Raw genomic sequence first — 23,678 nt, 5'->3', positions numbered from 1 at the left:
CAACTCCTTCTTGTGGAGGCAAGTTTCGTACATTCATTTTCACCCCTATGAAATAGGAACCATAATTAAATCACCTGCCTCATAGGGCTTTCAAGATGATAAAAAATAAATTAATCCATGTAAAGCACTTAGAACAGTACCCCTGACACGTAGCAAGCTTAGAGGGAAGGTGAGTGATTGGGATTATCATTATCTCTTAAACAAGAAGAAAATAGTAGGTCAAAACTCTACTCCTTGCTGTAAAACTTCTCAGTGTGTTCTCAGTGAGTGATTCAAGTCAGCTTGAGGAAAGCCCAACTGGGCCACAGGGGCACTTTCCTAAGGAGCCCAGAGTACGTGGCCACCATCTACCAAGGACTCACTCACTCTATGCCCAGCCCGTGCTGGGCCCTGTACACACATTAGCCCACTTCATCCAGTGAGGAGGACATTCCAAGCAGCTCGAGAAGTTGTCCAAATGCACGTACTTCCGGCTTAATTCCCCTCCGTGTGTATTTCCACCAGCATGGATAACCGAAAAGGGCCACTGCAGACCAACTGCTGAATCGTGCCCGTTTGGAGATAACCCTACCAAAGGCAGAGACAGGGAGGGGTTCCAGGAGCAAGGAGACAGAAGGAGGAATGAGGCGGACAAAATATGAGGAGGCCCAGAATTGGGAAAGGAAAAGCAGCACGAGCTTGGGGAGAGTGCATCAGGTTTGGGGGTAGGGGTCAACAGGGGACATGGCTATGTGCATGGTCCAACCTCCCCCATAAAGCCATTCAAATGCAGGCAGCAGAGTCCCCATCTAGGAAACAGAGAACTGGCCTGGAGCAAAGCCGGCAGCCCCGGTTGCCCGCCCCAGCTCTGCCTCCCTGTCTCTGTGTGTCCTTGATGGTGACACCCCTCTCCCAGCCGCGGCAGTCATATATGTGACCAGATGACTCTGAGGCCCTCCTGACTCTGGTCTCACTATACTGGTTCTCTAGTTTCTGTTGTGTTCTTAGAGGCAAGCCCAGAGCACAGGCCACGCCATGACTTCCATCCCAACGTGGCACTATGGACTTTCACTCCCCAATTTATTGTGTGCTTAGGAATCATGGAAAAAAAGGAAAACTATTATCCTCAAAACCCCAGCAGGTCTCTTAATGACTACTCCACTAATTAGTAGCAGCTGTTAATGAAGTGTGCAGGTACAAGCCTAGCCTCATCAATTAATCCATACATGCTCCTGGGCTGCTGTAATATTTAAAGGGGAAATCAATACTTGGCAGCTGGGCCTGGGGAGGTCGGTCGCATGGGCAGGGAAGGTGTAGCATTGTAAGGAACTTGCAACGAAAATAGCTTATGCCTGGAGCGCAGTGCAGTGGAGCAGAAACCAGGACAGCTATAAGGGGCACAGGAATCCAGGCATGCCCGTAGAATGGGGACAGAGGGGACTGAGTAGGCAGGCCAGCTGGCACCTGCCCCACAGGTGGAGAGCTCCAGCCAGGCCCACAGGGGCGCATAGCGGTAACATCCCTCTCCAAACTGTTACCTCACAAACTGTTATCTCCCTTATTTCTGCAGGCTGGGGAGGCTGGGAGACTAGGAGTCCCACTATCACCTCCTCTTGGCAGATGTAGGGATCAAGGCTCCAAATGAAACATGATCTTGTCCAAAGTTGCAAAGCAAGCGAGAGTAACAATCACTTTTCTGAGCAACAAACACCCTACACACATCTTTTCATTTAAGCCTTATGTGTCTATGAGACAAGAAATGCCAGTGCACCACTTTGGAGATAGAAGTACTAAAGGTCTGAGAATTTAAAACACCTGCCTAACAAAGCTGGTCTTTGGCAAGGAGGGTGTTCAAACCCAGGCAATCTGACTTCAGAGCTCATACACTTAGCACATGTGGGCTCCTGAGCAGCAATAAGCCTTCAGCCCTGTAGAACAAGATCCAACTCCCTTGCATAATTCACAGCATCTTGAACTCTGGCCCTCTACTCTCGTTTCCTATTGCCGCTATAACAAAGTATCACATACTTACTGGCTTAACGTAACATAAATCTACTATCCGGCAGTTCTAGAGGTCAAAAGTCTAAAATGATTTTCACTGGGTTAAAGACAAGGTGTTGATAGGGCTACATTCTTTCTGGAGGCTCTAGGGGAGACTCTGTCCTCTTGCCTTGCTCAGCGTCTAGAGGCGCCTGCATTCCTCGGTTCACAGCTTTTCCTTCCTGTTGAAGCCAGCAATCCAATTACTACGACCTCTGCTTCCATCCCCACATCTCCCTGTCTGACTCTCTTCTTCTGGCCCTCTCTTATAAAGACCTTTGTGTTTACATGGGACCCACTCATATAAACCAAGATAATTTCCTGAATAATCCTGGATAATAGACTCACTTTTGCCATGTGAAGTAACATAGTCATAGGTTCCAGAGATTAGGATGTGGACACCTTTGAAAGTGAAAGTCGTTCAGTCATGTCCGACTCTTTGCAATCCCATGGGCTATACAGTCCATGGAATTATCCTGGCCAGAATACTGGAGTGGGTAGCCGTTCCCTTCTCCAGGGGATCTTCCCAACCCAGGGATCGAACCCAGGTCTCCCACATTGCAGGCAGATTCTTTACCAGCTGAGCTGTCAGTGAAGCCTGATGGCTCTTTGGGGGATATTTACTCTGTATGACATAAGACATCTTTGGGGGATATTTAGTCTGTATAATATGGGCTTCCCTGGTAGCTTAGTGGTAAAGAATCCACCTGCAATGCAGGAGACATGGGTTCAATCCCAGGGTTGGGAAGATCCCCTGGAGAAGGAAATAGCAACCCAGTCCGGTATTCTGGCCTGGGAAATCCCATGGACAGAGGAGCCTGTCAGGTTACAGTCCATGAAGTTGTAACAGTCGGACACAACTTAGCAACTAAACCACCACCCCCAATCTCTATAACATACTATCTCACTGTCTACCTCTTCACCCTCCTCAAACACCTGTATCAGTCAGCATCCAGTTGGAAAGACCAGAGGATTCTTGGTATTTCAAACAGAAGGAATTTAACATACTTAGTTCCACATGTGATGGAAGAGCTGTGAAGCCAAACAGGGGCTGTTGAAGCAACCAAGAACTTAGCAAGAAGCTTTTTGTGACCTTTCCCACTCCACTGATACAGACACACACAGTTAAGATCAGTGGTCCCCTCCTCCAAACTCCAGTGACCAAAGCGCCAAAGAAAGGGCTGAGGGCCCTAAGCCTCTGGGTGGTCTGTGGCGCGTCGCATGTACTGAGTCCGGAGGCTTGCACAGAAGAGGCACCCAGAGAAAGGTCGCTTAAACCAGAGCCTCCTCCTTCCATAACATCGGTGAAGGCACAGCCACAGCCCCGGACCGCCAGAAGAGGTCATGGTGTAGGTGAGGCTGGCAGATAGAATGCAGAGACTCAACAGCCGACTGTCAGCCGCTGAAACCAGGGACTCAGTGTTGAGTGCACTTTACTTTCAATCACAGGCTCAGCCAACAAGGGTCTTACCTTTCTGGAGAAAATGCTGAGAGCAGACAGACCTGGGGGAAGAGACCTTGGGCTGGTTCTGGAGGGCCTAGCAGGAATCTACAATCCACAAGCTGCTTGAGGGAAGTACCAGGCTTGCTTTAGCTAAGCCATCGAGTCTGCTGTCTTCCTCTGTAAGAGACACAAGGAGGCACCATGATTATAATCCTGGGCGAATAACCTTTCCCTCACTGGATGTTATTCCATGGCTCCTCTTCCCCATGCTAACCTACGATGTCTGAGATAAGAGAAGGGAGGAGATTAAAAGAATATACCAGGGAGGAAGGAAAGAAGAGGAGTCAGGAACCAGCATTTCCCAGGTGAGCCTGGGTCAGGGTCAGAGGGGGACATATACTCTACAATGCATAAATTCACCTCAGATCTATCCAGGGGCACGAGCATCCCACTCCCTGGCCAGAGGATGATGGTTTACTCCAGGGTCCCCTGTCCTGGTGAGTAACAGCACTTAGCAGCACCACCGCCATCTAGCAGACCACACCGCTGGTAGGGGAGGTGGCAAGGGCTCTGAGACCCACTGCTCTCCCTGGGGCTCCTCCTGGCACACTAGTCAGTATCCAGGCTCCAGCCAGCCCACCTGTCCCCTGTCCTGTCTCCAGCGCCACAGCCGTGATCAGGCTCCGGCCATTCCCTCTCCTGGGTTCCTCCAACAGCCTCCTAACAGTGTTCCTGCCGCCCACCTCACCCCCTAATCTAGTCTTCATGTGCCACCCAGACTGGTTTTTCTGGAATAGAGTCGGTCATGTCACTCCCTTACCTTTCCCGCCATGTCCAGGGGATTCAAGGACTTCACAGTCTGGTCCTCACCTTCCTCCCCAGCCCCCTCCCCACTGCCACCGCTTCCCTTCTGTCTCAGATCACCCTCCAGGAAACTAGCTGTAGGATATATCTCTCTCTGTCACACACACACACACACACACACACACGCACACGCACACGTCCTTACACTTGCTCTCTCTGTGCCTAAAATTCTCTCCCTCCCCCACTCTGGGGATAATCTCACAACTTAGGGACCTTTTCAATCCTGTTCTACATTGAGTCTTTGGAATCCCATTTGGGAGCGAGCTCACACCTGAAGACTGTCCCCACCCCGACCCCAGCCCCTCCTGCTGCCCCCTTCCTGTTCCCCCGTGTGGCCTCTACCTGGTCCTGTCCGTATCAGCTGCATCACCATGGGTGCCTCCTAACTAGCACCCTCTCCAGGCCTGGCGTTTGGGGGAAGGTGGGCAGGGCAGTCCCCTGAGAGTGCCCGCAGGCATGGCGGGGCAGGAACTGGACTCAAATAGTGGCTGTCCTTTCACAACCACTGATGTTCTGCTACATGCTCGATCAGCACCCTCCTTCCTTCACTATCCCTGGGCCCACAGGGAGCTGAGTAACAGAGAGAAGACAGAAACCAGGCTGGCTGCTCACTGAAGATCAGGAAATGCTATTGACATCATGACATCTGCCAGCACCTTGGGGAAAGGATATAACCCCTTGTCAGTGCTATTTCAAAGGACTTCATTTGAACTAAGGCTATGGATTAGTCAAAAACCCCTTCTCCCTTGGTGGCATTTTATCGCTGCCATTCACTTCAGCCGTGCCATCACTGTAGCAGTCGGCACCCCACAACAAGCCAGGGCCACTGGGAGAGATGAGCGAAGCCAGCCTGCCAGGGCAGCCCTCAGCATACCTTCAGGATCGTTCTTTCACCTTCCCGGAAGTTGTAAGCATCCTATAATATTCACCACTCACCCAAGAGCACCACAAGGTCTCAAATGAATTTGGGCTTGGCTGATTCAATCAGCATCTTACCACATCAACCTGCCCCATGTCAAGGGATCCAAGAATCATCAACCCAACTGCCATTCATTTACTGATTCTTCCAATATGTACTGAAAGCCTAATGGTTACAACAGTTCTCACAAGGCTGGGGTTACAGGAGCAAACCAAATAGCGGGTCCTTGCCCTCATAGAGCTAGGAGTCTAGTGCAGGGAGCCAAACACAACGTGCTCATCAGTGTGGGCAAGGCAGAGGGTTTGCTCCGGAGAACAAGAGCGCAGAAAAGCCAAATGGAAGAATCTCTTCTTCTTTTGCAAGAAGAAAGATAGGGCAAATTATTCCAAGACCAAGCAAATGGCAGCTTTCCCCCTACTGAAGAGTTTAGAAAAAGGAAAGTTATTATTTTAAACTGAAAACTGTGTTAACAGTAGCCAGTCCTGGAGAGTAAAGGAGAAGGAAATATCACCCCCAGACTGCTGTTCCGTACCTGGAGACCCTAGAATAGGGCACCCCCAGCTCTTGCAAGAGAGTGGTCCAAACAGCCCTCCCCCAGAGCCTGCACAGAAGCACCATCCTGCCCAGCGTGCTCATCCTCACACGCCCCCCACAGGCTTCCTTCTCCTCCTCGTTCCTCCCAAGCTCTGCGTGCATCGGTGCATTCACTCAAGCTGTTCCCTGCCCCTGCAATGACCTTCATCCCTTCTCTTCCAAATGCCGGCTCACTCCAGGCTCAACTCAGCACCCATCCCATAAAACAGCTTCTGGCCAGGCCTCTCACCCCTCTGATGGCAGTGCCCTGATACCTGTAGCAAAGCTATTTGTGGACACATGCCTGGCTGCCCCGCCCAGGGGGCAAGGGCACCTAGGACAAGGCATACAGGGGACCCAGAAGGGGATAGTGTGTGGGAGGCCCACTCCCTGCCAGGAGCATCATCTCCACTCATCCTCGCGTGGGCAGCCCAGGACAAGCAGGTGCACAGCTACAGCCCAGCGGCCAGCAGCCGGGTGTCCGTGGGACGCTCAAGAAAGAGGATGAGCTGAGGGCAACAGAGCTCTGACTGACGGCAGAGCTCCTTCCACTCTCCCACGCTGCCGGATCTCAGGTGACGCTCAACAAATATCTGATGGATGAGCGAGTGTCTGAACAAAGGAATGAGGGCCTGTCCCCTCACAGGTGTGCTGCCTCCCGCGAGACACACAGGCCTTGCTGGGCTTTGAGTCGCCAGGGAGAGAGGCTCTTCTGGTGCCTTGAGCAGTGTCGTATCCCGAGGGAGGGCTTTTATCCAAACACTGAGCTGGTTTCTTAACTCGGTCTCCTAGAGAACTTTCTAGACCCTTCCTCCGACACTGCATATGGGAGCCCAGTTTTTACGAGGTTCTAAAGCTGTACTCAGTGATAGCCTGGAATCAGCAAGTGTCAGATTCAAAAGCCCTTCCAGGTCTAATGGGCCAGCCTTCTGCTCTCAGGGAAGAGAGGGGCTAGTTGCTCAGTCATCTCCAACTCATTGCAACCCCATGGACTGTAGCCTGCCAGGCTCCTCTGTCTGTGGGATTCTCCAGGCAAGAATATTGGGGTGGGTTGCCATTTCCTTCTCCAGAGAATCTTCCCAACCCAGGGATCAAACCCGGGCCTCCTGCATTGCAGGTGGATTCTTTACTGTCTGAGCCGCCAGGGACGCAATCCCAAACACAGCCAGCAAACAGACTAGACCAGGCCACACTGCTCCCAGCCTCACGCTCCTCCAGCCAAGCCTGTGAGCAGCTCCCTCACTCACTTCCAGTATTGCTGGGCACACGGAGAGGGAAACCAGACCGTCTTCCTGATCCCATCCTGTGCCTGAGATGAAGCGGGCATTGTCTGCAGATCACACAGGTTTGGATGCGCGACGTTCATTTGTCAGTTAGGACGAGGGAGCTTTTGTCACGCAGCCTGGGGCAGGCAGGTGGGGATGCTTCCTGAGCATAATCAGACCAGGGTTGTCATTTCACAAGAAATGGGGTCACGCTCATGTTAATAGGAGGCACACACATTTCTCACCTATCTGAAGGGGAGCTTGAGAAGGGAATTAATTCTCACAGTGGTGAGGCATGTTTGATTGCTATTGGTTTAGAGGAAACCAGTCCCAGCCTGGGGTGAGAGCCTCCGTTCCTCCACACCCTTCTCTCCCTGCTCCTCTCCCCCTCACCGCTCCTCAGAGCAGGGCTCAGCCCTCCCTCCACGGAGGAAAGCAGAAAGCGGGCAGGGAGGAAGCCACTACAGTTGGGAGCAGAAGAGACAGCAGAATCTGCGAAATACAGGAGCAGAAGCAGAGGAGGGAGGCATGACGGGAACACTCCTACAAAGACGTGGGAGAATCCGCATGTCCAGGTCAGGTCAAGGGAATATCCCGCACCCTCATTGCCCACACCCTTTAGTCCAGAGCGGATCAAGGGGCCTGGTGGGCTACAGTCCATTAGCATCGCAAAGAGCTGGACACAACTGAAGCGACTTAGCACACACACATGCACACAGGGGTGACATTTTGCTGTCCCTCCTCCCCCTGAAGCCACCCAGAGGGAGTTCCCGGGTGTGGCTGAGTGCTTCCTGCAGACCGTTGGGAATGACGTCCCCACTCCCAGACCAAACTATCCCTCCCCAGAGGCCCTTAGAGGCGAGCCACATGAAACAGGAGGAAAATGGACTGGCCTCGTGGGTTCCAGCTCTAGTCTTCTGCAGGGTTAGCAGATCAATGGCAAAGCAATGTTGGAGGGAAGAAACCTTAGGAAAATGTACCTACTCTTCGGCCCCGCAGAGGGAGAGCCCATGCTGTGCCACAACCCTGCGGAGGAAGGGGCAGGTAGGCTAGGTCTGTTTCCAAGGCCTGACCTCCAGCAGCCAGGTCTCCAGGAACAAACTGCCAAACTCACCTGGGCCTTCCTGGTCCATTAATACAAATACAAAAACTCCAACACAATTCGACCTCCCTTAATATCATTCATCTCAGTTCAGTTCAGTTCCGTTGCTCAGTCGTGTCCAACCCTTTGTGACCCCATGAATCGCAGCACACCAGGCCTCCGTGTCCATCACCAACTCCCGGAGTTCAACCCAAACATGTGCACTGAGTCAGTGATACCATCCAGCCATCTCATCCTCTGCCGTCCCCTTCTCCTCCTGCCCCCAATGTCTCCCAGCATCAGGGTCTTTTCCAATGAGTCAACTCTTCACATGAGGTGGCCAAGGTATTGGAGTTTCAGCCTCAGCATCAGTCCTTCCAATGAACACCCAGGACTGCTCTCCTTTAGGATGGACTGGTTGGATCTCCTTGCAGTCCAAGGGACTCTCAAGAGTCTTCTCCAACACCACAGTTCAAAAGCATCAATTCTTCAGCGCTCAGCTTTCTTCCCAGTCCAACTCTCACATTCATACATGACCACTGGAAAAACCATACCCTTGACTAGATGGACCTTTGTTGGCAAAGTAATATCTTTAATATGCTATCTAGGTTGGTCATAACTTTTCTTCCAAGGAGTAAGCATCTTTTAATTTCATGGCTGCAGTCACCATCTGCAGTGATTTTGGAGCCCCCTGAAATAAAGTCTGACACTGTTTCCACTGTTTCCCCATCTATTTCCCATGAAGTGATGGGACCAGATGCCATGATCTTATCTCAACTCCATGCAAACCAGAAACCCTTGACTCAGGGGCTCCTCCCTCCTTCTCACCCCTCACCCACCCTCCCATTTAACAACTGCTTTCATTTAGTATCAGAAACCTATCCTGCTGAGTGATGTTCTCAGTGCCGGAGATATTACGCGAACCAGCCATGCTCCCTGCCCTCCTGATGCTCACCGGCCTACAAGAGGTCCCAATATGGAACCCGGCAGTGACTGTGCGGCTGGAAAGTGCCATGATGGGGGAAGACAGAGTACTGTCTGTGTGCAGGAGACGGTCAGAGGGTCCTCAGGCAGAGATGGAGAAGGGAGACGTCTTCCAGGCAGGGGGAGGCACTGGCCAAATCCTGAAATTGAAAATTTGGTGTGTCCAGTGGTTAGCACTGGAGGAGGGGAGCCGCAGGGTGGCAGCCACGTCTGATCCAGCCTCCTAAGCCACTCCAAGGAGACTAGAATTTATCCCAAGGGGCAGCAGAGAGCCTTCCAAGGCAGTGGCAGGTCAGGTGTGTAACTGAGGAGAGTTCTTCTGGAGGTGGAGTGGAGGGGATATTAGCGGGGCCACACAGAGGAGGCCAGATCAGGCCCAAGACTAATACCATAGGCGGAGGCAGAGATGGGAGCACAGAGGAGAGGACAGTGAACAGAGGAGAGACCCTGAGAAGGCAGCACCTGGAAAGTGCGGTCTTGAGCAGCCTTGGGGAATGGCGGAGAAGAGCAGTCAGAGGCGCTTGCTGCCAGTCTCGGAGCACATGCCAGCCGCTGTGATAAGCCCATGCCATCTAATCATCACCATCTCATTGAATCCTGCAACAGCTCTGTGAAGCAGATATTGCTATTATGCCCATTTTACATCTGTGGAAACTGAGGCTCGGTGAGGTTATCCTCTCTGACTTAAGTCAAAGGGCCAGAAAGTAGGAGGCCCAGGATGACTCACAGTTTGGGGGGTAACCAGGTGAAGTGGGTGCTATTGCCCTGAGAGGGGCTAGTGGGAGAGGAGTGGGTTTGGAGAGGCAGTGAGGAGTCAGCAAGGGGCATGTAGTTTGAAAGCCTGGAGGACACCAAGGTGTTGGGGTCTGGTGGGCAGTGGAATGTGTGGGTCTGAGGGTCAAGGGTGCAAGGTATGTATGGACTGGGGGGGCCTATGTTTAGAGAAAGGAAGCCACAGGCATGGAGGAGGCTGTCCGTGGCCAGTGGTCACAGAAGGAGGTCAAGGACAGAGCTCTGGTAACACAGACATGGAGGCGGTAGGCAGAGCAGGTCTGGGGAGGAAAGGGTTAGCTGCAGACCACTCTCTACCTTGACTGGGGAAGAAAGAAAGATGACCCGGTCAAGTCGCCTCATAATCACTAATGTCAGAGCCCCTGGCAAACGCACTAATGATATTGGCTAGCAGAAGTGTTCTTATCTATGGAATGCTTTTAGCAAGAAGTACCATATCTGTCCAGCACTGCTTATGGTAAACAAACCTGGACCCTATGGATTTATGGGGTAAGGCTCCCTGGGAAATGTGCAAACTGCGTAACTATCAGAGAATAAAATGGAGATATTGCATGACCAAGATAGCTCCCTTTATAGTAAGGGATGGCTCGCATGCATCACATAGAGACCTCTTCTGATAACCTGAATGAGGCAAAAAGAAAAAAGAAAAAAATGGTCTTACGGAGCAGTACTGGTGGTCTTAGACCTCATGCTTTACCTGTGCCTCACAATTATTTTGATCCTTGCAATTATTGGTGTGCATGTTAAGTCCCTTCAGTCATGTCAGACTCTTTGCGACCCTATAGACTATAGCCCAGCAAGCTTCTCTATGCACGGTATTCTCCAGGCAAGAATACTGGAGAGGGTTGCCATGCCCTCCGCCAGGGCACCTTCCCAACCCAGGGACTGAACCTGTGTCTCTTACATCTCCTGATTTGGCAGGCTGTCTTTACCGCTAGCACAGCCTGGGAAGCCCTTTTAATTATTAGTAAAGCTTAATACTGGATGGTGGCTCAGATGGTAAAGTGTCTGCCTACAATGCGGGAGACCTGGGTTCATCCCTGGGTTGGGAAGTTCCCCTGGAGAAGGAAATGGCAACCCACTCCAGTATTCTTGCCTAGAAAATCCCATGGACAGAGGAGCTTGGTTGGCTACTGTCCATGGGGTCGCAAAGAGTCGGGCACGACTGAGTGACTTCACTATCTATCACTAATCTGGATAAGGGCTCTGATTCTTAGGAAGCTGACTTTTCAGTCTGAGCCACTGTATTTTTGTCTCAAGGACAGAAACTTTCCAAACTCGGCCATAATCTTTTGAACTTTCTGCCCAGCCCCAGGACTGTGCCAGACTTGAGAAGTGACTCCTTGATCTTGCTGATGAATGAGCATCTTGGGACCGGAGAGGAGCCATGAAAGGCTTTCTACGCCAGGTTAAGGTGATATTTTGTCCAAACAGAGGCAGCAAGATGCTACTGAAGGCCTGAATGTAGGAAAGTGACAAGGTCAGTCTCAGACTCTGGAGAGGCCCCTAGGTCAGTGTAGAACCCGCCTGGGAGAAGGTAAGCTTGAGAGCAGAGACCCAGGCGGGGGCTCATCCAGGAGAAAAAGCACTGGGCCCTGGATCAGTCCTGGGAGTGGGAATGAAGAGCAACTGGTGGATTTAACACTTGTTTAAGAGTTAGCGTGGATGGGACATGGAACTGAAAATCTGGCAAGGGGCAGTGAGAAAGAGGGAGCTGAGGTTTCTCACTTGAAAAATAGATGGTTAGTAGTGCTAGAGATGGGGTTGGGGAGCACGCGGACAAGGAGACTTGGAGAAGATGAGAGGTCCTGCTCTGAATATTTCAGTGTCTTTGGAAAATCCTCACAGAGTTAGTTGGATAATACAGTGCTGAAACTCAAGAGCCATGACTGGGCTGGAGATAGAAAGTGGATTCCAGGTGGTGGATGATGCCTTGAGCCAGATGAGATTTCAAAAGACATGCGGATGGTGAAGAATGAAAAGGCTCAAGCCAAGGAACACCAACGATTAAAGCAAGAATTTGCAAAATGGAGTCCAAAGACCTCACACATCAGATGACCAGGAGGGTGTATAAAATGCAGATTCCTGAGCCTGTATGTATGGGGGGTAGACTATTCTCTCAATAAATGTGTCTGTGAATGAAGACCAGGAGAAGAAGAGCTGAAAGGAGAGGAGAGAGGAAAGAACTCCATTGTGTATAGGGATGAGGCACAAACATGCCTAAATGCTGATAGAATAGTTCAGTAAAGGCAGAGCACGAAGACAGAGCAACAAGCGGCCCTTAAGACAGCAGCAAGTGGTGGCAGTAGCCTTGGTTAAAAAGACGTTTGGAGAATAAAGACAGGATGGTGGACAATGTCTTAAAATTTAATTGGCATTGCCACTTGACATCTTCTATTTTCTCGGCAGAGCAAGACCTGGGGTTAACTGCAAAGAGAGAGCGAGGTGGAGGTGATAGCAGAGGTTTGTGGAGGGAAACAAGAGATAGAAGTGAAGCAATACTAACGATGTCCATGGTTCTATAGTGAGTATATGTTAGCTCAAAATGTGAGCCAGTTGAGATGATTTTGTCCAGGTCAACAGAGCCTAGCCCGAGAAAGTTCTTTCTACAGTCTCCATACTTGTGAGCTTCTAAGTCACGTAAAGAATCAGAGCCCATACTGAACAGACCTTTGCCCCTCCACTTAGCTTCTAGGAGGGACAGGATGAGCGACACCACCCGACCCCCCAGTCTCAGGCCTGCAGAGGACTTGCTGCTCTGGAGCACAGGAGGAGGGGCTCTGCTTCTGTGCCCAGCCCCTGTCACTCAGAAATGCTTCTGAGAGGCAACTCACAACCTCTGCAGTTCCAGAAAACCACATCACTGCAAACGAGAGTCATCCCAGCCAAATCCTGATGCACAGAGGATCACGGAAATCACCTCTACCCTAAGTCATGCCTTTGTGGGCTGAAAAACTCAGACGATACAACACCCAGCTGTGGGTCCAGAGGTAGACAATTCAGAGGAGGGGCAACTGCTGGCACGTCCTTTCCCTCTCTGTTCACAGCTTCCAGATAGAGAGCCCATTCTTCCTTCTCGAGTTTCTAGTACTGCATGGTTAATTTCAGCAAAGCCTACAAGGGATCTTGTGTGTGTGCTAAGTCACTTCAGTCGTGTGCAGCTCTTTGTGACCCCATGGACTGTAGCCCGCCAGGCTCTTCTGTCCACGTGTTTCTCCAGGAAAGAATACTGGAGTGGGCTGCCTTGCCTGCGTCCAGGGGATCTTCCTGACGCAGGGGTGAACCCGTGCCTCTAATGTCTCCTGCACTTGCAGGCTGGTTCTTTACCACTGTGCCACCTGGGAAGCCCACAGGGGATCTTGAGGGGGTTAAAATCACTCAAGGGAACATAGAAGGCAATCAGCAGTATCCATGTAGGGGTTCCATGAAGGTCAGAGGTTCCAGTGGGCTCCATGTGGCCTTCACTCTGTGTAGCCGTTGTCCTCTCCAAGCTTGTGCTCAGAGTGTCCTGAGGGGCTGTTTAATGGAAAGGTCTGGCTCCTCTCCAACCCCATTCATCAGAATCTCTGGGGTACAACCCACTGGTTACACCGATAACCTCCTAACCTTAGGAGCCCTGGGCCAGGGCCTGACACAGCCATGCAAACCAGAAACGCAGAGTCATCAGTGTCCAGGCTTGACAGGCTCTGGGATGCTGACTCACAGCTCTCACAGACAAAGACCAGAGCTCAAGTGCCAGTATCTCCATTTGCAGCTGGTCTGCTGTTTGACGAGCACGTCCTCTCCCCAAGGACCAGCGATACAGGAATCCAGGGCACTAGAGTGTCGCCAGCGGAGCCCGGGGCACCAGGCTGTGACGCTCCTTCTTCACGACAGAGGCCAGGTGCAGCCATCCAGGGCCCTCCCGCATGTGCCCCTGGGCCACCCTAATTCCTCTGCTCCAGTGGGCCGGTGAGACTCCATGGTGAGCACCACCTTCACATGCATCAGTCAGTGGGTCAGTGATTTCCGAGCTGTCCTGACCCACTCCCTCTTGAAGGGACTTTGTGTCCTTGCTTTGCTCCATTTTATGGCTTAATGTCTGGGTTGAGTGGTCGGAGGGCCACTGCATCCCCCTCACATTCAGATTCTTGGGTACACTTCACACTTTTAGGGCATTGCTTCATCCCCATTCACAGATAAGGGAACCGAGGCCACCCAGGGTAAGTGTCAGACCCAAGGCCACCTGGCTTCTTCCTGGGAAAGGTTGAGGTCAGTGATAGCAGAGACGGTCAAGTGGGGAGAGGCTGGCTTGGGGGCAGCAAGGCCCTCCTCCACCACCACCCAGTAACCTGAACACCGTCCCACTCTCCATCTCCTTAGTATCTCTCCATCCACCAGGTCTCCAAGCCAGAAGCCTGGCCTCCTCGCTCTCCTCAGTACGGCTGCAGCCTCTCCCCACTGGCCATCTCCACTCCCACTAAACTCGGCCTTTCCCAGGAGGAAGCCATGCGGCCTTGGATCTGACACCTACCCTGGGTGGCCTCACAGCTGATTAGATAGTCAGCCTGCAGCTCAGACATCCCGGTTGAGTGACCCACCCTGCCACCATCAAGTAAACTATCAGTCAAGACCCTGAGTTTCAACATAAATCAGCTAAATCCAAAAGGCGAATGTGAGGCTCAGATAGCAGGAGAGTTTACAAGCAGTGTTCCGGCTTCAGGTCTAGCGGGATCCAGACACTTGACCCACACCCCCTGGACCTGTGCTTGCGCTCTTACTCCTTGGTTCTCTTTCTGGTCTGTCTCAGGGCTTTGTTTTCCTCTGTGCTATTTCACTCTCAGGCACACTCCCTCCACAGGTGGGAGTCCAAAAGCCCTGGGTTGACAGTATCACAATCCCAAATCCTGAAGGAGAGAGCGCTCCTCTCCAAAACCCCTCAGGAGTACCAGCATTGCACTGACTTTGCCCTGGATGCTGAGAGTACCTGGGGGAGTCCGAAGCACTGATGTGCCAGGCCCCTAGTCACGTGCACAGTCTGGAATTATCACACCCCATCCACATGGACTCAGAGTGAAGATGGAGTGGATTCCCAAGGAGAAGCGTGCTCTATTGCCAGAAGAAGGAGATGATTATTAAGCCAGCAATCAATATTTTCTACTGGAATGAGCAGAGCTCCCTGTCTGGATCCAAGGAGGGAGGAGGTGAGGATCAGAGGCCATCTAGGTCCAGGCCATACCCAAGGAGCAATAACCCATTCTCCTCCTTATGACTGAAGCAGCTTTGCTAGCACCTACAGAGGGCACTCTCCCCCTCAACAGAAGAGACCCCAAAGGTTTTAGGGGATGGTATTTGGTGGGGAAGAAAACATGGAAAGAGGAGCAAGATGGGAGAGAACAACTCGCCAGGCTCCTAATCCTATTAACGATTATGGCAAGAAGGAGCTGAATTTGACAGAACGTGGTCACGATCAGAAAGAGCCATGGCTGTTTTCTGGGGCAAAGGAGACATGGTGTTGTGAGAAACCGGGTCTTTAGGGAGCAGAGCACAAATGAAAGGGGAAGAGAAGATTTGGAAGAAGGCAGAGCAGTGAGGCCGGGCTACAGGTGTGGCCCCTTCAGAAGGATGAGGACGCAAAGCTGTTCAGAGACCTCACTGCTGCAGAGCAGAGCACCACATGTCTCAAGTCTAGCACTGGCTTTTAATAAACTTCCTTCCTAATTAATAGCAGAGGACAGGATGGGGAAAGAGGCCGCCAGCTAGAAAAAGCCAGGTTAGTGCTCTGACAGTTCAGACGTCCTTCAGGGCCAGTTTGAGCCCGCCCTGCACACACGTGCTCTCCCCCAGCCCTCAGGACCCTCCCTCCTCTCAGCTCCTAAGCCCGCCCTGTCCCATCTGTCACTCCTGTGGTTCATGAAGGATGATCTTGTCTCCCTGACTACATCTTAGACCAGTTCATGACAATGCATACATAGGTCAGAATCACCTCAGGCATGGGTTAAAACATGAAGGCCCTGGGCCCATCCTTGAAGATTCTGACCTGGAAATCTGAACAGGTCCTGGGCATCTGTGCTCACGGGCTCACGACAGGCTCCCTGGAGTGTCCTAAAGCAGAGCCAAGTTGGAGAACCACAGTCAGAAACACAAGGGTTACTAAAGCAGAGAGGGAGCTTCTCCATGACATGGAAGTGACCTACTAGAACAACTTTGACCTGAATGTCCAGGACATGCTACTTGGGGTTTTTTTTCTCAATAAAACTTTATTGAAACATTGCCCAAACCACCTCATTTACATATTGCCGACGGCTGCTTTCAGGTCTTGGCAGAGTTGAGTCCTTGTGGCAGAAACCATATGGCCCAGAAAGCCAAAAATAGTTACTATCTAGCCCTTTCCGGGGAAAGTTTGCCAGCCCCTGAATTCTGATTTAGAAGGCAATCTCTGAGTTACAAAAATATATCTCTTGGTCATAGATTTAGAGCCAGAAAGACCTGCTTCTTCCTCTCTTCGCACAGCGGTCATACCTCCTCCACTGTTGGGACTGTGACATGGGTGTCTGTTCTTCTGCATACTCAGAATCCACTGCCTCCTTCTGGAAACAGCCTCTTACTTTGGGGAACCCCTTGCCCTGATTAGACGGAATCTTAATGCACCTGTCAGTCAGAACACACTTCCTTCTCATCTTGGTAGCTGAGCTGATCCCATACTCTCTCCCCGCAGTTGGGACCTTGAGCTGAGAAGGGAGGCCTTTAGATCGCCTTTCATCCTCATCATGGAGCCTAAAGAGGCAGCAGGGGACCTGGTTCCCAGGTCCCCAGGGCTACCCTGCTCCGCCCATCAGAGTTGATTTTTCTGCCTTTTCTGTGGCTCTTTGGATAGCCCTGATTCCTCCCAATATCCCTTTTACCATAAGTTAAACAGTGCTTACACCCCAAAAAGCCCATTTGATGCCAGCTGTGGAGGCTGGACTAGGCGATGGGATCTGCCTGTTTCACAGATGGACACCTGGCCTCTAGGGGGGAAGGGGACAGGGGACAAGGCTCTGGACTTTGGTCCTCTGTCCTCACATCTCCTCTCATCACAATGCTACCTACCCCTACAATCAAAGTCAGGAGCATCAGACAATGTCAATCCCAAAATCTTTTTGAGAAATGAATAAATATACAATAAGGAGCACTCCTGAGACAGCAAGGAATGATGACAACTCTGTAGAAAGAATGAACCCCAACAAGAACCGTGTGTGTGTGTGTGTGTGTGTGTGTGTGTGTGTCATGTAATATCAGGAATTAAAAAGCATCAAGAGATCAAGTGGGAGGAACATGAAATGTGAATGAGATGAAAGACATATTTCTGCACATGTAATAATGACTCTAATGAGTCTCCTCTCCAAAGTCCCGCATCATAAAATACAAATGCAGGGAAGGGATCGGGGAGGGGAGTGGAGATTGTGGGGAGGGGGGGAGGCTTTCATGTGCAAGCGAGATTAGCAGATAGGTGGGGGAGGAAAAGATGAGAGCAGAAAGAACTGCCCATGCAGGGCTGTGGCCCCCATACCCATCACTGGCCTCCCAGGAGGTGCCTGGTAGTCATGGAGGCAGCCAGCAGACCCCAGAGCACTGGAGTCCCACCACCCTGTAGTTGATGACCCGGGCCCAGCCCAGCCCACTTGGACAGAGTCAATGCAGATGCCTTCCAGATGGCCAAGTCCCTCTGCCGACTGTGGCCCCCTAAGTCGGAGCTCGTGTTGGCATTTCTTGGCCGTTGCTGAGGTTCCCCAACTGGCCAGGAGCAATTATGCATGGGGAGACATGGCTGCTTAAAGGCGACGGAGCATGGCTACCAGCTCAGGCACTGTCATCCCCTGGTGTGGGACTCTGAGCAGGTGACGATATGCTCCAACTTCTTCAGCATTACTGGGAGCTTCAACAAGACAGCACATTTAAGCCTCTCAGTCCAGCCACAAAGAAGATGTCCACCAACCATCCGTCCCCTTCCCCCACCCACTCTGCTGTCAGACCGGGAGCCACCCAGTCAACAGCTGCCACCACTGTCATTTGGCGCCCATCATCTCATGTGACGTTCACAGAAGCTGGCAGAAAGGAGAAGCCTGAGCTGCTCATCACATCGGACAGAAAAAGGTGCAGCAGCAGCAGACTGGTGGGGAAGAAGGGCATCTATCTCTGTCCATCACCTCCCTAAGCAAACGGTAAGGCAAGACCCAGTGTAAGGCGCATCTAGGTGGAGCCAGCCCAGAGGTCAGGTTGCAACAACCTGGACAAGGTACGTTTCCATGACAACCCTCTCCTTCCACAGTCATTGTTACCCTCCTCCCAGTTGTGGAAACTCTCAAAATGCCCAGGCCAAGCATTCATTGCCCTCCAGCAGCCAGCTCTCCCAGGTGAGGCAAAAGGAAGACCTGTGGCTCTTCAGGCATGGCTGAGCTCCATGGGGACAAGCAAATGGCCCCAAGAGGCAGAGCCAGAAACTTCTGCTGTGTTTGCATCATCAGGCCAACATGCTGGGGAAATAGCAAAGCATAAATGGCAGGAATTCCACTACACTAACTCATTTAACTGCCGGAAGATTTTATAAGATAGATGTTACTATTACCTTCACTTTACATAAAAATAATCGGAGGCACAGAGAGGCTAAGCAACTTACCTGTGGTCGCATAGTAGTAAGTGGTGAAGGTAGGATTCAAACCCAGGTCACCTAGTTCTAAAGTCCATGCTGCTAACCACAAAGAAGTAAAGAATCTGCCTGCCAATGCAGGAGACTCAGGTTTGATCCCTGGCTTGGGAAGATCCCCAGGAGAAGGAAATGGCAACCCACTCCAGTATTCTTGCCTGGGAAATCCCATAGACAGAAGAGCCTGGTGGGCTACAGTCCATGGGGTCACAAAGAATGGGACACAAATAAGCAACCAAACAAAAAACAAACTGAGCAACAGGGAGGTTAAGCAACTTGTCCGGGGTCACACAGCTAGTAAGTGGTAAAGGGGGGACTCAAACCCAGGTCGTCTTGTTCTGAATTCCATGCTCCTAACACCAGAGGACTTAATGGTATTAAGTAAGCCCATCAGAGAAGGGGGCTGGTGAGAGGAAGGCTGGGAGGTAGGGATCAGTAAGTCCCACCTGAAAGGAAGCAGAGGGTGGAGCTGGAGGATTATTCTGTTTGCTGTCCTAGATGTCACTCAGAAGAGGCAGGTCAGGGACTGGGGCTTCAGACGAGGGCAGCGTCCTGGACCTCCTGTGACATCTCAGGGTTGTTCTTTTCATGGTCTGCTAACTGTTTGCCTGTAGTGATCAGCGACCAAGCAGTTAAACTACAAAAGCCAAGGTCTTGTCAAGGGAGGAAGCTGTGTGGCCAGGCATGGTGGAGCAACTGTGGGGGGTGAAATGGACGTCCATACCCCACGGGAGCCAGGGCAGGATGGGCTGGGGCACCAGGCAGGCCTCAGGAAAGGGGCAGGAGAACCAAGCCTGTTCTCGTATCATGATCCCAACTGTACTTAAATAATGTTTTTTGTATAATTACTGGTTTAATGTCATCCAGTTGGCTCTAAGTGAGAAAGTGGGCAAATGGATGTCCATCTTGTTAAACTCATGTCCCAAGGTGCTTGGTTCAGAGTCTGGTACATAGTAGGTCCTCAATAAATATTTATTAAATGAATGAGCAAAGAGAATAAGTATAAGCCACTGTTTCTCAGCCTCAACAGTACTGACATTTGGGGCTGGATATGGTAGCTGTCTGGACTTCCCTGGTGGCTCAGACAGCAAAAACTCCACCTGCAATGCAAGAGATGGGCTTTGATCCCTGGGTCAAGAACCTCCGGAGAGGGGACTGGTTACCCACTCCAGTATTCTTGCCTGGAGAATTCCTTAGACAGAGGAGCCTGGCAGGCTGCAGTGCCCAGGGATCGAAAAGAGTCAGACATGACTGAGCGGCTAACACACTAGGGGGCTGTCCTGTGCATTTCAGAATGTTTAGCAACACCCATGGCCTCAAACCACTGCATGCCAGCAGTACCTGCTCCCAGACATAACAACTAAAATTGCCTGCAGACACTGCCAATGTCTCCTGAGGGAACAGATTGCCCCCAGTTGAGAACCACTAGTATAAGCCAATACCTTTGGCGAGTGCCATTAATTGAACAAAGGAAGTCAAATTGAATCTACTCATTCAATGGGCAGGAGGGGAGCTGAGTACCAGGAGCCAGAAAGGGGCTGAGAAAAGAAGGCATGAAATCAGGGCCACACACAGAACACCCAGAAGAATACCAAGGCTGGAGTAGAGTTTGCCTGTTCAGTTGTGAGACGCGGGGATGAGTTGCACCTATTTGAACACAGAATTGGGGCAGGTGGGGATAAGAAGGGTGATCAGGAAGAGAGAGGTGGACTGAGACCAGACACTGGAGTGAAGACAGAAACAGTCCCTGGCTTGGGCCTGAGCACAGATCAGACACAAGAAGGCCCTGTGTGGGTCCTGACATGGGGACTTTTGACAGGTGGCCTTGCTAGAGAGACCCTCTCTTGTCTGCACTTTGACGCTTGCCCTATGAGACATGGCCTCATGCCCAGGAGGCCTGTGGATCGAGCTGGTCTCAGCAGACCTCCTCGGAGGGATTAGCCAGTGACATTACAGCTACATGATGGCCTCGTTATTATTACACACACACTCTCCCTCTCTAAGCTTCTGCACCCTGATTTGTTTATTTCTGAAAACTGTTTCCAGCAAGACACCAAGCTGGGCTATGAGAGATAGCACTGACTCAGCCATTTTCCCCATCCTCAGCATAAAAGGGTCTAAAAAGAATAATTTAAGCTCCTCTGGAGTGAGATCATTTAATGAATCTTCTCGATGCTAAGAGGTTTTATATGCCTTTTTAAAAATCCTTCCCCAAGCACAGGGCTATGATATTACCTTGGAGAGTGGAGAGATGAAGTGATACACGTATGCACAGCACACGGGGAGGAAGGAGGTGGTTTCCTTGGCAACAGCATCCATGTTCTGGCTTCCCTTGGCTAAATTGGAATATATTGAAATATCTGCTTTGGGCGCCTCTCCTGCGAAGGGAAATGAGTGGTTTTCTATTTAGGCAATCTCAAAGCCATGGGCCTGCAGCTGGGGAGCCATGTTCTGTGAGTCTGACACATTTGATGGGGGCAAGGCAGTTAGCAAGCTGGCAAATGTCCTCAGCCTTCGTGTGTAAAACCAAACCATCCTTTCCAGAGCCAAAGGAAAATGAAAGCAGCAAACACATGAGGCTCAACTGGCCCAACACACAGGACTCCATCATGCATAGTCTTTGTGCTTCCGCTATTTTACTGCTTTCTGAACATGCCCAGCTCAAGAGATCAGGCTCTGAAAGTCTGCACACAATGTGCTTAAAATGAGAGTGGGTCTAAGAAAAATAGAGACCTACCCCAAAATGTCCTCAACTGATCTGCTCCAATCTTTGGCGATAGAGAGTCAACTTTGGATCAAAAGCATGGTGCCTGGCACACAGTAGCATGCCAACATGCACATTTGTGGACATGGGGTCAGCTAGAGCTGGTTTTTTCTCCTGGTTTCACCATTAATATTCCACATGACTTAGTACAAATTCCATAAGCCCTGTGGCCTCAGGCTCCTCATCTGTAAAGTGGGGACAGAATTTCTGGGAAAATTATATGTGGTGACCCATCAAATGCCTGGCACAGAAGGGGCATTCAGTCATGTTTCTTCTCATCACCAAGAAACAAGCAGCCTCTTGCTTCTTTAGGATAGAGAAATTTACTAAACCAGAGAGAGAGAGAACAGTGTCTTAGAGGCTAGGAATAACTGCACCAAAGGAAACGGCTTCTTTTCTATTTGTGTATCTTTGTTCCTAGGGTGCTTTTGCAGAGCTGAGATGGCCCAAGCTTGGAAAGATCTGGATAAGCAGGACAGAAGGACCAATTTGAGCCTAACTGGAGAAAAAGCTGCAAGCCTGAGAAGAAGAGGATGGGCCAAAGACACTACAAGATGCTGAGGTCCAGGCAGGCCAGTGGTGGGGAACACCGCAGAGGCCATTGGTGGCTGCCAACCAAAGCATCCGCCAACAGCAGGGCCCAAGGTCGGGGGGGTGGGGAAGAGGGGCTAAAAGAACAAAGGAGGACTGGCTCTGTGTGTCAGGGACACAATCCTTGGAACAAGACTCTCTATTTCAAGACCCTCACAGAAGACTATTTTCTGCTCTAATATCTCACACCCCTTACTGCTAGGAAGGTCTTTCTGGAGCCTCAGTTAAAATCGTGCTTCCATTTAAACATACACATCAGAACCAAAGATTCCCCATTAGAAGCACAGAGTTCAGTCCTGATTCCTAGATTGATGCTCTTTCTAGAGACCTCTCTGAATAAAAAACTGCATTCTGATACTTATGGTGTGACCTTGGGCAAAACCTTTATAAGCGTATTTGAAGTGGATGGAATGACCACCTCTTCCTAAAGTCACAGGACTGCTGTGAAGTTACAGTTACCAAGTAGGCAGTGTTGTGAGTGCAAATATACCATTTGTGTCTTTACACCTCCTGCTTGTATGTCTTCTGGCCATCTGTGAAACAAGGGTTTCTTTCTTGGCTGAAGAATGTACAAGTGGGGGATTTCCTCCCCTCTCCCCACCCCCAGGGAAAGGTGAAAGGGAATTGAAAATGCAATAATTTAGAAGTTCCTCTAAGAAAAATTAACTACTACAAGTCATTTATAAATTTCTGAAAAAGAACGTCAGTAAAGAGATATTTGCACTGCAGATATTAAATTAAGTTCTAAAGCTACAATAATTAAAACAGTGTCATTTCAGCAAAGAAACTGGCAGACAGAGCAATGAAATCGACTCAATAGATTTGAAATTTTAATATGCTTTTAAGACAGAATTCCATAGATGGGCAAGGATAGGGTGTCAGGGGGCAATAAGGGGTCTCAAAGTCTGAACAGGGCAAAAGGGACATACATGAGAATGGAATGTACCCCAGCGGGGGTGTTGGAGCCCAAAAGGGGTGAGGAGGGCATCTGAGGAGTCGGGGACAGCCCAGAAGGGGATATCACAGCCTGAGTAGAGTAAGGAAACAGCCATGCATAGAGGTGGGCCAGCACATAGCATTGGAGCTTCAACAAGATAAGGAAGGAATCTGCACTGAGAGGCAGGGGGAAGGGTATGCTAGGCAGTGGCCGCTATGGGAAATTAATTACATACAGAGCATTGATCACACAGTGAAATACATTATAGACGATGGGATGGGAACCAATTTTCTCACGGCATAGAAGACAGTTACAACAATGGGAAGAGAGAAAGTTAGAATGCACCCATGGAGCACGGTTGGAATTGGAGACATTAAAGTCATGGTTTTATGAACATATATGTTTTTAACATACAAAAATAATAAATGCAGGTATAAATGTGTGAATGCATGCTTATATTTGCATGTCCATGAAGGAAAACTGGGAGAAGTGACCCAGCAATGCTAATGAGCACACCTAGGATCCAGATTTTAACTTCTAAATACTATACTAAAAGGTGTCACAGTTCCTTAGAGAACTGGCTGATTCCAGGGCCGAAGAGGGACATCTTAGTTCACCAAAACATAAGGAAGCGCTCAAAGAATGATGGGGACAAAATTAAAAAGACATGGAAGCTCACTTGAAGGGGCACCTACTGGCGAAACTGAGGACAACTGAAGTACCAGAATAAATAAACACATTAACGGATTATAGTTCATTGCATAATATAAATCTGTGAGT

General features: G+C 50.5%; 1 long non-coding RNA gene across 1 annotated transcript in view; it reads right to left on the bottom strand.

The window, feature by feature from the left end:
* Window positions 1–3,640, bottom strand: part of LOC138430373 (uncharacterized) — a 259,590-nt gene extending 255,950 nt beyond the window's left edge. Inside the window, exon 1 of the long non-coding RNA XR_011253133.1 lies at window positions 3,491–3,640. This is a non-coding gene — a long non-coding RNA (uncharacterized lncRNA). The remainder of the gene's footprint in view (window positions 1–3,490) is intronic.
* Between the last annotated feature and the right edge of the window lie 20,038 nt (window positions 3,641–23,678).

The sequence above is a fragment of the Ovis canadensis genome, chromosome 25, assembly GCF_042477335.2.
Source record: "Ovis canadensis isolate MfBH-ARS-UI-01 breed Bighorn chromosome 25, ARS-UI_OviCan_v2, whole genome shotgun sequence".
In the NCBI taxonomy this organism is placed as follows: domain Eukaryota; kingdom Metazoa; phylum Chordata; class Mammalia; order Artiodactyla; family Bovidae; genus Ovis; species Ovis canadensis.
This window is presented reverse-complemented; position numbering and strand designations above follow the sequence as displayed.